The sequence below is a fragment of the Phragmites australis genome, chromosome 13 (assembly GCF_958298935.1).
Source record: "Phragmites australis chromosome 13, lpPhrAust1.1, whole genome shotgun sequence".
Taxonomy (NCBI): Eukaryota; Viridiplantae; Streptophyta; class Magnoliopsida; order Poales; family Poaceae; genus Phragmites; species Phragmites australis.
Genome location: NC_084933.1, coordinates 11346366 through 11359300, shown reverse-complemented (window position 1 = coordinate 11359300; position 12935 = coordinate 11346366).

Sequence of the window (12935 nt, the reverse complement as noted above, 5' to 3'; positions counted from 1 at the left end):
TCGCGAGGGGCTCCTACATGCTCCGTGAGGTGGTTGAGGGTGGAGAGGAGCTGACTAGAAGCTAGGGCCACCGTGGCGACGTCAAGCGCAATACTGAGGTGCTAATGGTTGTTGCAAAATTTACTTCCAAAATATGTGGTGATTTGCCCGCGCAATGCCTAGAACCCCTCACCCCTCTTTTGCTTCTCCAAACCATCCAATATTTTTTAATCAAATTTCCCCTATTTTTGGTTCTGTAATGTGTATGAGATTTTGCCTCAAGTTGCTTCTGCGTTTTGCTTTTTGCTTGCAAATATGCAAATACTTGCCTGTACTTTCTACCAATTTGCTTATGATATTACATTTTTTTCTTAGATTTTATTTTTGAACAATGATGCTTTTAAATATGTTGCAAAATGCTCATCAAGTTATTGAAATTTGCTTACGAGATTATGATGATTTGCCTACAAATTTCTGGATGCAAAGTGACAAAACAAGATTAAATGTCATTCAGTTTTTCCGTCCGTTTGAGGATGGTGTAACCTTGAAGGTGGCGTTTATGATATTGCAAAAAAAATAAAATTGTCGGCCATGAGGACTGACGATGGTTTTTATGCATGGTTTAGTCCACACATAGTTCTGATTTTTGCTTGCAAATCCAATCTGATTTCCTTACAACTTTTCAAACAATTGCTTACATGCCTGATGTGAACAGAGGAAGAATTCATGGTTTTTTGGTCAATTTTTTGCTTCATTTTTGCCACATAGTAAAATGAGATTGAAAAACTGAGTGCTGGAAATTTGATGTTAGATTGCCCAAAAATGGAAAGGAGATATGCATTCAGACCAAACTTAACTAAATATGGGTGTGCATGCCATGCACCTGCAGGCATTAGTACAATCCTTCCAAATATTAAGGGGATATAATTATCTAGTGAATGTTCCCCTAATAGAATTTTCCTTTTTGTTTAGTGCGTTCCGACTTCCCTCAAAAAGAAAATTCCCATTTGGACAAGCATGCAAGCTCACCTATGTACACCCAACAAAAAATGTCATGTCCGAATTTCTCCTTCTCCCTGCAGGAACTAAGTGGTTTCCTATGCAAAGTATTTCGAAATTCCTGTATGTTCTAAACAGGCCCAAAGTTCCCTATCAATCTTGGAAAAATTCTTGTATCGAAACGGGCTTAAATTCAGGTTCCAAACATCACTCCACCATTTCTGACGCAAAGCATCGGCATTTTTCTTTTTCGGGAGAGGAAACCAAACATTTGGCAACCAGCTCACTTTTCCGTACTGCGTGCGTGGTCACGTACGGCATGAGTCATGGCGTTTTGAGGCCACACACGAAAGCAAGCAGGACGATCCATGCATGCCCGCCCGGAACAGCGATGCAGAGCGTGCGCGACATCGTGGTTCATGACACTCAGAAACTATAATTATTAGAGTCTCGCGCGACATCGTGGTTCATGCATGCTCGTTATATATACAGTCTTCGACGCGAGACTCTAATAATTATAGTTTCTGAGTGTCATAACGAGCATTGGTATATATACGCCCGTAAACTCTTCCACGAACAGTACAAACACCGCATGTCATTCGTGTTCAAGCAGTTGAGTAGATAACTACCAGCAGCCAAGATCAGGCGGGTGGCTTGTTCGTAGCACGTTCGTACGTGTACCTTTACCCGTGTCGCAACATCAGTGAAAATAGCAGAACAAATATTTTTGAAAGCCACCATATGGATAATTATATTAGGAAGAAAGAAATAAAAGGCATCAAGGATGCCTACCGTTTACACATACATGCTATTAGCTTAACACTACTACAAAACATATTATTAGCAGTGGTTTAAAATAACTATTAGCAGCGGATATTAAACCATTACTGAATACTCAATATTGATATTCATTGAAACTTCATATCACTATCGATTCGTGGCTTCAATCGGCAGTGAAGTGATTCACAAGAGGAAAAAAAAAAGAGCCGACTCGGCTGCCACCACCATCGCGTCTGCTCGGTCCCTATACCTCCTGCCGCCAACCGCGACCTCCTGCCTGGCGAAACACCAAATCTGCATCTAATGGCCAGAAATGAAGTGGTTGCATTTACATCCAAGAAAAATCAGCACATGAAAACTCATTCCATTAATATATCTTCATTTCAAGAAGAGCATGCCAAAATATGAACTAGCGTAATTCCAAATCCACCGAGCCAAGAAGAACAAGCAAATTTCATACTAACATAAGGCAACCATCTCAGAGAAATAGGCAAACCAAGTTCACTCATCTATAAGATAAATCATGTTGCTATACCGCAGTAGAAGTTTGCAACACACATGATGGTACTCTAACTATCACAGTAGAAACTAAGGCCAGAATATATGACATGGGATACAACCAACATGATGACATATTCACTGGAGACGCCACCATAAACCTGCAAACCTACCCAAACGAGCCGCCGCTCCCCTCGCTGTCCTCTCTTGAGGCCGCCGTTGTTGCCGCACCCCTCGCCGTCCGCTCCCAGGGCTACCGCTCCCCTCACCGCCACTGCCGCCGCTCCCCTCGCCATCCACTCCCACGGACGCCACTCCCCTCTCCATTCGCTCTCGGGGCCGCTGCTGCTGCCGCTTCCCTTGCCGCCGCTGTCACTGCTCCCCTTACCGTCCGCTCCCAGGGCCACCGCTCTCCTCATCGCCACTGTCGCCGCTCCCCTCGTCGTCCACTCCCGAGGCCGCCGCTCCCCTCGCACGGTGGTGAAGGGGTCGTGCTCGGCCTTGGCGGTGGTGAAGGGGAGGTGCAGCATGCGAGGCAGCCCACCCCCCATTACAGCATTAGGTGCGGCATGCCGAGGAAGCGGTCAGAGGAGGAGCAGCGAAGAGGAGGAGCAACAGCTTGGAGGCAGGAGTGAGGGAGGGAGAGAGCGGAAGAGATAAGGTGGAGAGGGAGAAGAGATAAGGTGGAGAGTGAGGGAGGGAGAGAGAGGAAGAGATAAAGATGAAGCACGTGCAACGACTCTAAAAATTCAGCAGACTCGAGTTGAACAGACGCGAGAGTGAGCTAAAACGCTATTGAAGGAAATTTTTTGATCCGATCTGTTAGCTTTATACTGTAGTAATCATTCGTGGTGGTTCAATGTACAGAACTACAGCCTGATTATCCTTTAAAAAAATCTACAGTCTAATTATCATGTCCGAACAAATTCCTTCGAAAGAGACCTGAGTAGGTAGTCTTGTCAAATGCTTGGTCAGACAAATACATATGGATATCCAAGTTATATTCTGGTCAAAGCTTTGCTTCTTCCATTGTTCATGCTCAGGAAATTAATATTTTTAGTTGATTGCTGCACCAAGTTCCATTTCACTGCACATTAGAAGTACTACGTCACTGTCAGAGTTCAAAGTCCAAGTAGCGTCTATCCTGGAGTTACGGGAGTTAAGCTCCACTACGGGCTCCCCTAAAAAAAAAAGTTGAGTTGACCCGATGGATGTGTGGCTCTTTGAGATAGGGTTTCCGTGTACTGATCGCCTCATGCTGACTCTTGCTGGTAAATGGGGTTGCCAAAGATTTTTTTTTTTAAAAAAAACTCATATATATTAATTCATTAAACACAGAGTACAAAGATCAGTGAAGAACTTCTCTGACTACAGAGTAGCCAACTTGTTACTGCTAGAAATTATATCCACTTCTAGAGACTCAACCCAAAGAGTCGATCTTGAACACATAATCTTGAGAGATATCTCCGAGCTAGCTTGATGCAACAGTGGCGGACAGTTTCGTCGTTGACCCATTGTAAACACAGCGCACCAAGTCACCAGACAAAGGTGAAGAAGGCGTCTAGGGGCCTTCCTTTTGAATTGGGATCCTATGAGTTCAGAGGAATTGAAGTCACTGTGACTTCAAAATGCTGTGAGACATTCGATCTCAAACGAAATTACTGTATCACTCCTCACAGATTACTGTTCACCTCCGGACCCCTTGTTCACTTGGGCACTAGAGGTTGAAAGTCAAGCCAAGAATATGTCATAGGCTGCACCGGACTCGAAGGATCACAATTGCAGCACAAACAAGTCGGAGTTGTGATAAACAAACCAAACTTCTAATCTACCCAGACTTGGTTTTTGAGACACATGGAAACAAAAAGAGATAGCAACTAGTGAGAGGTTTGTTCCCAAGTGTCAAAACGGAGTGGGCCGAGGCATTTGGGAGGCCGACAATGACTATGGATAGTGCACCGTTGGGGATATCCCCGCCAAAGCGGATGTGGGTGGGGCGATGATGGCTGGGAGTTGCGGGGAATCACTAGAGCACGAGAGCTCTTGTCAGGAACCGAGGGTGACAAGAGTGGGATCAGAACCGATGACAGCTTTCTCAGCGACGGGCACCTCAGGTTCAACGGCGGTGGTTGTTACCGCATCAGATCTGGAGGTGGGATCAGATCCGATAGAAGCGGGATCGGTTCCGATGGGTACAGCAGTGGGATTAGGAGGCACATATTGATGCCTTAATCGATAGAGAAGCGACATCACCCAACATGCTAGTGAGTTGCTCTAAGTAGCACATGCCTTCACACCCTTAGCCTTGCTGGCGCTGAGTGGCACATGCATCGAAGGGGATGACGGTGGGGAGGAGATGGAGAAACAATGAGTGGCATGAATCTATGGAAGTAGATCCACTCAAGCGGTACGAGGAGCCGATACAACGACATGTGGTGCAATGTTGGAATCAACGTTGGGGGTAGCCCTGTTGAAGCAAAAGTGTAGAAGGCCTACATAGGCGAATGAGGCATTGATGGTGGGGAAGCTGACGCAAACCATTGTGCCGACGAGGAGGATGAGGACGAGGGCCGACAGGAAGCAAAGCATGGTCAGGCGAGACAACACCATGCGAGAAACCTCCATAAGGGTTGATTTTTGGGTTTATTGGGAATAAAAGGCCTAGTATTAGTAGATCTACAAGAACAACAGATCCCCGCTCCTTGTCACCGCTGGTGAGGTCACTGGAGGGGAGGAAGGATGGGGATCGATGGGGGTGGCGGTGGGGGAGCTCTAGAGAGAGGAGAAAGGGGAGATCCTATAGGACAACTTAATTCCAAGGTTTAGTAGTTGGTGGCATGGCCTCCGATCTCCTCAAAGAATGTTGGGTATTGCTTAGCTTTCAATTGCCTATCTGACATAAGTAGAACCAACTATTCTACGAGTAGATAATTATTCTCATGAGCTGCAGTATTTGGACAGTGAATGATTTCATCTTCAATCAGAAAGTGCCCTCAGTCCCTGCTTGCAAGGCCAAATTAAAGCCTGAATTCGCAATTGTTATCCATCGTACGGAAATTATTTATATTTAGGTCTGGTAATGGGCCGGCCGATCTTTGGGCTAATGTATATACGACCATTGAGTGATGTGCAAATGAGAGGGTAAGGTTGGGATCGGTCGTTGCCACAAAAGTGCTGACGAGGGCTCAGCCCATGGGTCATACTCGTAATGAAAGGGCTAGCATCGACTCTTCGTGTAGAATGTCGATGTCACTTTCCCTCCCTCGGTTTGATCAAGTTTCTGCAAGAGGGATGGGCTTGAAGTTGAGTTAGCCCGTGAGCCTAGAATAGGACATGATAGGGATTGGGTCCAAGCAAATAGTGAGTGGGCTAGATAAGGATTGAACGCACTCTTAGAATTATATGGCTGGGCCTTGACCCATTAGCTAGCTAGTTTGTCCTGTTGATTAGGGATTGTTTGGTTCCTGCCCTGAGGGAGATGCCTGAGGAAAAGGAGTGGTTGACAAGGCATGATGCTTTTGCGTGTTTAGGAGGAGGGAGGAAGGAGAGAGATATTTTTTTTTTTGGAAATGTGTGTGAGAAGGGGAATGGAAGGCATTTCTATCTTTTTTCCAGCCTTCCCATTTTTCCAACTTTTTTTATTAATTCGTTCAAACTAGCAGTAGACAGTAGGGGCCGACGGAGATTTCAATTTCTAATTTTGGGGGCACTGGTAAAAGTGCAATTTCACGAGGGCAAATGGCTAATTGGATTCCTCGATGAGCGCAATGGAGCAATTGTCCCTTGATTTTCTCTGATGGAAACTGTCGGAGGGTTAACTCCTATCGTAGGATCATGAGGGACTTTTTTTGAGATTCAGCCGGGGGATAATTCTGAATATATTTGCGAAAAAAATAAATGGATATAAATGTAATGGCAGGTGGGGTGGAATGATCTAATGTAGAATGCAGTAAATGCAGTGGAGAGATTTTTAGACAGGTTCGAGCCGTATTGAGCGTAATATCTTACTCCTGTGTGGATGCTATAAATGCCCTGAGAATGTTTCTCAGGACTGTGTCGGTTACAAGAATGTTTGTCTATCCTAGAGCTTTGGGCTCCTTGTTCTTCGGTGGACTCAGCTTCTATGCTGTACGAAGGTGTTCTTCAGTCTCTGAGCAAGTGTTTCTGAGTTCTCTAAAAGTTCGAGAGCCTTGTCCTCTGTTGTTTTTGTCCGTGCCCGCCGGCTTCCTTAAATACTCGCCGGCAGTAGCGTGCCCCGAAAGGGAGGGCACGAGTTCCAAGGCGTCATAAATGGAAAGGCAGTCATCATGGCCTCTGCGTGAAGTGACGGGGGGTTGAAAATGCGCCCCCCGCCCGGTCTTCGGTCGTCATGATGGCTCCGGCAACAGGCGCTGTGGAGAGGGCCCACCGGGCAGCCGCAGAGCGGCCCGGCGTGCCCGTTCGGTCTTGTACGCCTGCCATAGCAGGGCGGCAGGCGGTGCGCCTGGGGCCTTGCGATGTTATCCCGAGGCGCGCCAGATGACGTGGGATGGGACCTGTGCATTAAATGTCCCCACGCCCTTCTGCCAGAATGTGGCAGGGACTGACACCGAGCATGGTAGGAGCAGTTGGAGGTGACAGGTCATGTGCCCTCTTAAATGCGGCATCGGGCCTTTCACTGGTTGACACCTCATCACTGGACCCCTGCGGGGGCCACCGACGAAGGACTTCTTGGGCCGTCGGGGAACCGAGTGCTCGAGGGTCACTGTTCATCTCCCCGAGCACTCTCTCCCGGAAACGCCCTTGCTTGGTCCTCGGGAAACCGAGTGCTCGGGGGCCACTGTTCACGGCCCCCGCGCACTCTCTCCTGGAATCGACTGTTCGGGTCCTCGGGGAACCGAGTGCTCAGGGGCCACTGTTCACAGCCCCGAGCACTTTCTCCCGGAACTACCTTCCTTGGGTCCTCGGGGTACTCGGGTGCTCGGGGGCCACTGTTCGCAGCCCCGAGCACACCCTTCCCGGTACCCGGCTTCTCTGGTCGTCGGGGGACTTGGGTGCTCGGGGGTCACTGTTCACCTCCCCGAGCACTCTCTTCCCGGTTACTTGGTCTTCGCAGATCATCGGGGAACTCGGGTACTCGGAGACCACTGTTCATGGCCCCGAGCGTCCTCTCCCGGGACTTAGTCTTTTCGTACCTCACGTAGATGATCCCCGCGGGTGGGCGCCACGTGGCAGATTGCTGGCCCGGCCTCGGGATACGGGGATCCCTGGTTCCTGATTCACCGACAGAACCCTCCCCATACGGATTATGTTCGTGCTTCTGTGTGTAGGTGGCGGCGAGGGATTTTGGTTTTTGGAAAGAGGTGACCTGGTTAGATTGTGGCTTTGCATGGGCCGTGGCCTGGCCCAGCTGCCTATATGTTTTTTATTGTTTCTTTTGCTCTTTTCCTTTTCCTTTTTAGCTCATATACGTGTATTGGAAGTTAAATATTAATAAAAATCCTAGAACGGTATGCCGAGAAACCGGAATGTTCCATTCGAAATATTAAAGCCCTACTGTTTTCTTAAAAAAAATGAGGTTACCTAGTCCCAGACCAAATTGTTACCGATCTTATATGATATAAATATTTGGTCTAAGACTTTTTTTTTGTTTTTCTAGAGGACGAAACTAATTCTAATTTGTTCCATAGCTTGCTACACTCGGTTGGGCCAAAGCCTCACTTACGGCCCACATGCACATATACGAGCCCAAATCTCATAAGAATGCGAAACTTGTATTGCTGACATCGCACATCTTTTTGCTGACCGAGTGCGATATTAGCAACAAATCATACTAGTGGCTTGCATGCACCCCTGCACGCGGATGAAAATTCTTTGGTTGGTAATGTCTGGTTTGTATGTTTGTATTTATTTTGTTTATGTGTCTATAATCGATAATATATGAAGATGTTTGGTAGAAGGGTGAAACAAATTTTGGTAGCTAAATTAGAAGAGAATGAAATAAAAGGACGCAATTTCAATGTGGAAGTAGTTTAAGTCAATAAGATGGAGTGATGTTTGGTTTGTATGTTTGTATTTATTTTGCTTGTGTGTCTATAATTGATAATATATGAAGATGTATGGTTAGGAGGGTAAAACAAATTTTGGAAGCTAAATTAGAAGGGAACAAAATAAAAGGACATAATTTCAATGTGGAAGTAGTTTAAGTCAATAAGCCGGAGGATTTAACTCTGATGTTTGTCAGTATGGATTGTGCAAATGTTGTAGTTTATTATTGTTGAGTGATGGGCGAAGTGTTATATTGCTTTCTTGGTGGTGGGTAGTGCCATGAAGAGGTAAATATTACTTTGTTGGCCATAGTAGGGGTATCAATCATCAATTTATTTACCAGATTGTTATAGGGATGCAACAATGAACAGGATTGGATAACAATGAATAGGGTTACAGCCACCATTTAAGATGTTTATTTTATAGAGTGCTTCAAACGATAAGAGTGGTTCTGTTGTCTACATATCTGACGGATGTTAAGCGATATGAGTCACTACTGGCAGAGGCCGAGGTTATCCTACTTACAGTGTCTGTTTGTAGCTGGTTGGTGACATTAGTGCTCTAGACAGCACTAATGGTCTAGCATTATGTACAGATAGCACAAATAGTTGGTTGAAAGGTTTGTTAATTTAGGTTCAAAAGCACACAAAAAAACTTGCTTCGCCCAGTGTGTAAAGCCAAACAGTCCTTCACAGTCAGAATGCTATAGTTATGTTGGTGAATTGCAAATAAAAGAGATAGTAACGTTTAATCACTTTATTATTATATTTTCCCCCCAGTGTTGTTCTTAGAAAGGTAGAACTTGTAGCAGTGTATTGTGGTTGATATGGACTGAGTGACTGACCTCTATCACATGTTTTTCTGGGTATGAGTGTTTAGTTCAGGTATCTTTGCATTTGTAGGTGCGATCTGGTGGCAAGGAGCCCTGTACATATGTAGAAAGAATAATGTGATATTGTTAGTTTTGGTATTAGTTATAAGAAGCAGCATGGATATTTTAACATAGGAGGGACTTTTGTTGTGTAGTTCTTTGGCTGCTAATTGAGGCAATGGATCATTTGTCACTGTCCGAATGTAATTCTTAGTCTTTTTTGTAATTATCATTGTTCTGCTATACGAGCAGATCTGTATAAATAAAATAGATGTACAGGTTCGACTAAGTTGAAGTACATGTATAAAGGGCTAGATATTTAATATTAGGTATTATACTTGCCTTTCCAGCATTTGGGGTCTCTTCAAATAGTATCTTTCACGTGTTAGATTGGTATGACGCATTAGCAACGTCTCTGTTTGTCATGTGAAGAAATATTTAGTTAAACATGGAACATATTGAGAAGAATATCAATTTGTTCTTTACTGCTGTTGTATAGTTACAACAGTTCATTTTTTTTGGATGCAAATCCATCATGTCTCAGTGAAGGGGGAGGGGTTTGCAACTTGAATTTAACATGATAATACCATATGATGTGAAGGGGGCACTGGACACTGCTATGCATTAGTAAATGAATTATAAAGAAGAGTGCAGGCTTACATTGTCTAGCAATATGCTTTCAGTGGTTGCTTTCTGGGTATTTGATAGTGCAGAAGTTATAGTACACTTTGTTGCAGATGGAGGAGTAGCAGTAGGTGGAGCGAGATGGGGATCGATGTGGTAAGTGTTTGGCTGGATTCCTACTTGGGAGACTAATGACTCTTGGTAAGTATTTGAGTGAACTGTCATTTGGGAGTATGATGGTTCTTTGTATTGATTGGCTCTTATTTGCAAGAGCGTGTGTTGTCTTCCATAAGCGGTGATGATAGAGTTTACTTTGTATGATTTTTGGGGACTGTAGTAGCTTTGGTTTGTCAAGGCGGTTACAAATGTTAATTTCAGAGAAACTATGGCTGCAATGTTTGGTGGTGTCTCATTTAAGAGAGATTGAGGGCTAGGGTTAGGGCTTGCCCAGCCCCTCCCATGTGCTTGTGCACTCTAGCGGCACTGGCGTGGAGCCGCCAAACCACGGAGCCACCGCTAGAGGGAGCCTTGGCTGGAGGGACAGCCGCCACCAGAAGGGGAAGGCTCGGCGGGAGATGTGCCAACATCGGTCGCCTGAGATGCTGGAGGGCTAGCGTCTCCTCTAGTATGGAGTCAGAGCCGCCACGAATGAGGCCGATGACAGGCGCCACCGCTAGGTGCTGCAGGCGCCGTCTAGCACACCACCCAAGCATAGCCAGAGGGCCTCCATGGGGACGAAGAGGCACCATCGATGGATGCCTGCCCGGCACATTGCCTTAGCCGCTGAGTGCTTGGTGGGCCACCGGCCTCCCTCGGCACCGAAGGGAAGGTGACACCATGGTTATATCCTGCCTACCGCCGCCAGGAGAACAGCTGCCATGGGCTCCCCTGCCAGTAAGAGGTGAGCCACTGCCTAGCCGGCCCGGTGCCATGGGGGTAGGCGCAGCCAACCGAGGGCCGTCCGGTGCGCCACCACTGCTTGGGCGACCGTATGGTGTTCTACCACCTACCATCGTTGCATGAGGACGCTCAGCTGGCCTAGGGTCATGCATATGGCTTGAAGCTTCGTCGCGAAATGGCAGTTGGCCTACTACTGCTGTGGACAGGGCAAGGCAGCAGGTGCGACGTGTCGAGGCTGTCTCGTGTGGTCGTGAGAAGAAGGTGTTGTACCGTCCCGCGTGAAGAAGATCCGCCACCACCATCGCAGGTATTGTTGATGCCACGGCGTGTACTCTCTATTCCTCATAGGAAATCTTCTCTATTCTTCACGGATCTGCTCTGTTTGCCTCAGTTGGTTGATTAGCACACTGTTCTTCCTTCATCCTCCTATGTTCGTCTGGTCAATTAGCGGAGTAAAGCGTGGGTGCTGATAACGTATTGTAAAATGAAATGAGACACAAGAGATCCTTATTTCATTCCATTGATTTATTCATACATTTATCCATGTTGAAGGGGTGAGTTAGTGCTTGTTCGGAAGGCATCCCTTCTGAACGAGCACCTCCTCGTGAAGAGGCACAAATAACTGCCATGTCAGTTTGATCATCTTCGTAATAGGTTTCACAACACTTAACATCTCTGATGACGAACATTAAAACAATGTTCAATAATAGTGAAAATTAGAGAATCTTTCATTTATTATGTCTTTTTTGAGTAATTTACTTGAACATTTTAGTCACATCGTCTCCATAATGCCTCTCTCGATCATTCTTGCTAGGTTTGGTTCGACCGAGGTTTCCAATGGCAAAACTAAAGGAAGATGAAGGCAAACTAGAACAATAGCAATGCATGACACTAGAGTGAACTAGCATATACTACCATCGAATCAATGAAAGTAGATGGAGCATAGACGGTTTTTTAGGACCCATCACTGACAAAATACCCACAGACAGTTGCTAAGACAGACGTATCTGGGTGTGCGAGAACCCACAGATGATTTTTATAAATCCATCTATTTTATCATACAGACATAGACGAAGTTTAAAAAAAAATGCATCTGTGATATTATCACAGACGAATTTTCTGAAAAAACCCATCTATACTTAAAGAACTAGGTACTATTTTAAATTTGACCATCACTCTTCGGCTTCCCACTATCCCCATAAACACAACTGCTTGTCTCCCTCACTAAAGCGATGAGAAGTTCATCTACCTCGCTCTCCTTGTTGCAATTCGGGCCCCTTCCGCAAAGGTGTTTCAAGGTTTGTTTCAATGACAGATGTTCAAGATTTGGGCACCGAATCCCCCCTTCCCTGCACTGAGGTGATTAGGGTTTGTATCATGGTTTTGTTAGGGTTCGCTGCAATCTGTGTACTTAGGGTAATGTGGTGTTTGTGTGTCTCAGATCTGCAATATCTTTGTTCACTGCTATCAAGTGTTAGGAGGATGGGGTTGTTACTATGGCTGCTTCCATGGTCTGGATGCTTGGCATCGATTTTGGTTGTGTGCAATATGTGTTCTTCATTGCTATGAAGGGCACCATTGTGGACCCAATTTTTGATATGAACCGTGTTCTACATTATGTTCTTCTGTATGAAAATTTCTCTATTGTTGTTCATCGCAATGGAGATATTTTCGTGAACTTCAAGAGTGGTTGAACAGTCATTTGTTACTTAAAAAGGGCTGACAATTTGGCAGTAATGTAGTTTGGTTCTGGCACATGACTGAGTTAGTTATGATGGAGCCTTATCCAAATGACAGTGAGATGATGTTGAAGATGATGCTTGGGTTGACATTATGGTGAAACGTCGGCGGCTGAGATGATGTCAATTATTTCATCCATCTGGAAGATGGCATCATCAATGATGTTAATCATCTCATCCTTCTAAAAGACCGCACGAGATACAATTAGGGATTGTATATAGCTAGCTAGGTTTATGATCTAAACAATGTTTGTTACTGGTGTATATAGAACAATTAATGTGTTTTGATGTGTTATACATCTATGTTCTTATGTGTTATATGTGTGTGTGTGTGATGTTCTTATGTATATGCCTATGATGTTCTTATTTGTGATATGTAAATATCTGTGATGTTCTTATGTATATCATGAAGTGTAATGTATGCCATATCATGAGGCCAATCAAGAAGCAAAATAGTTTCACACAGGGGAAAGGGTCACACAGACAGTTTTTTCAAAAAAAAAAAGCTTCTGGGACGC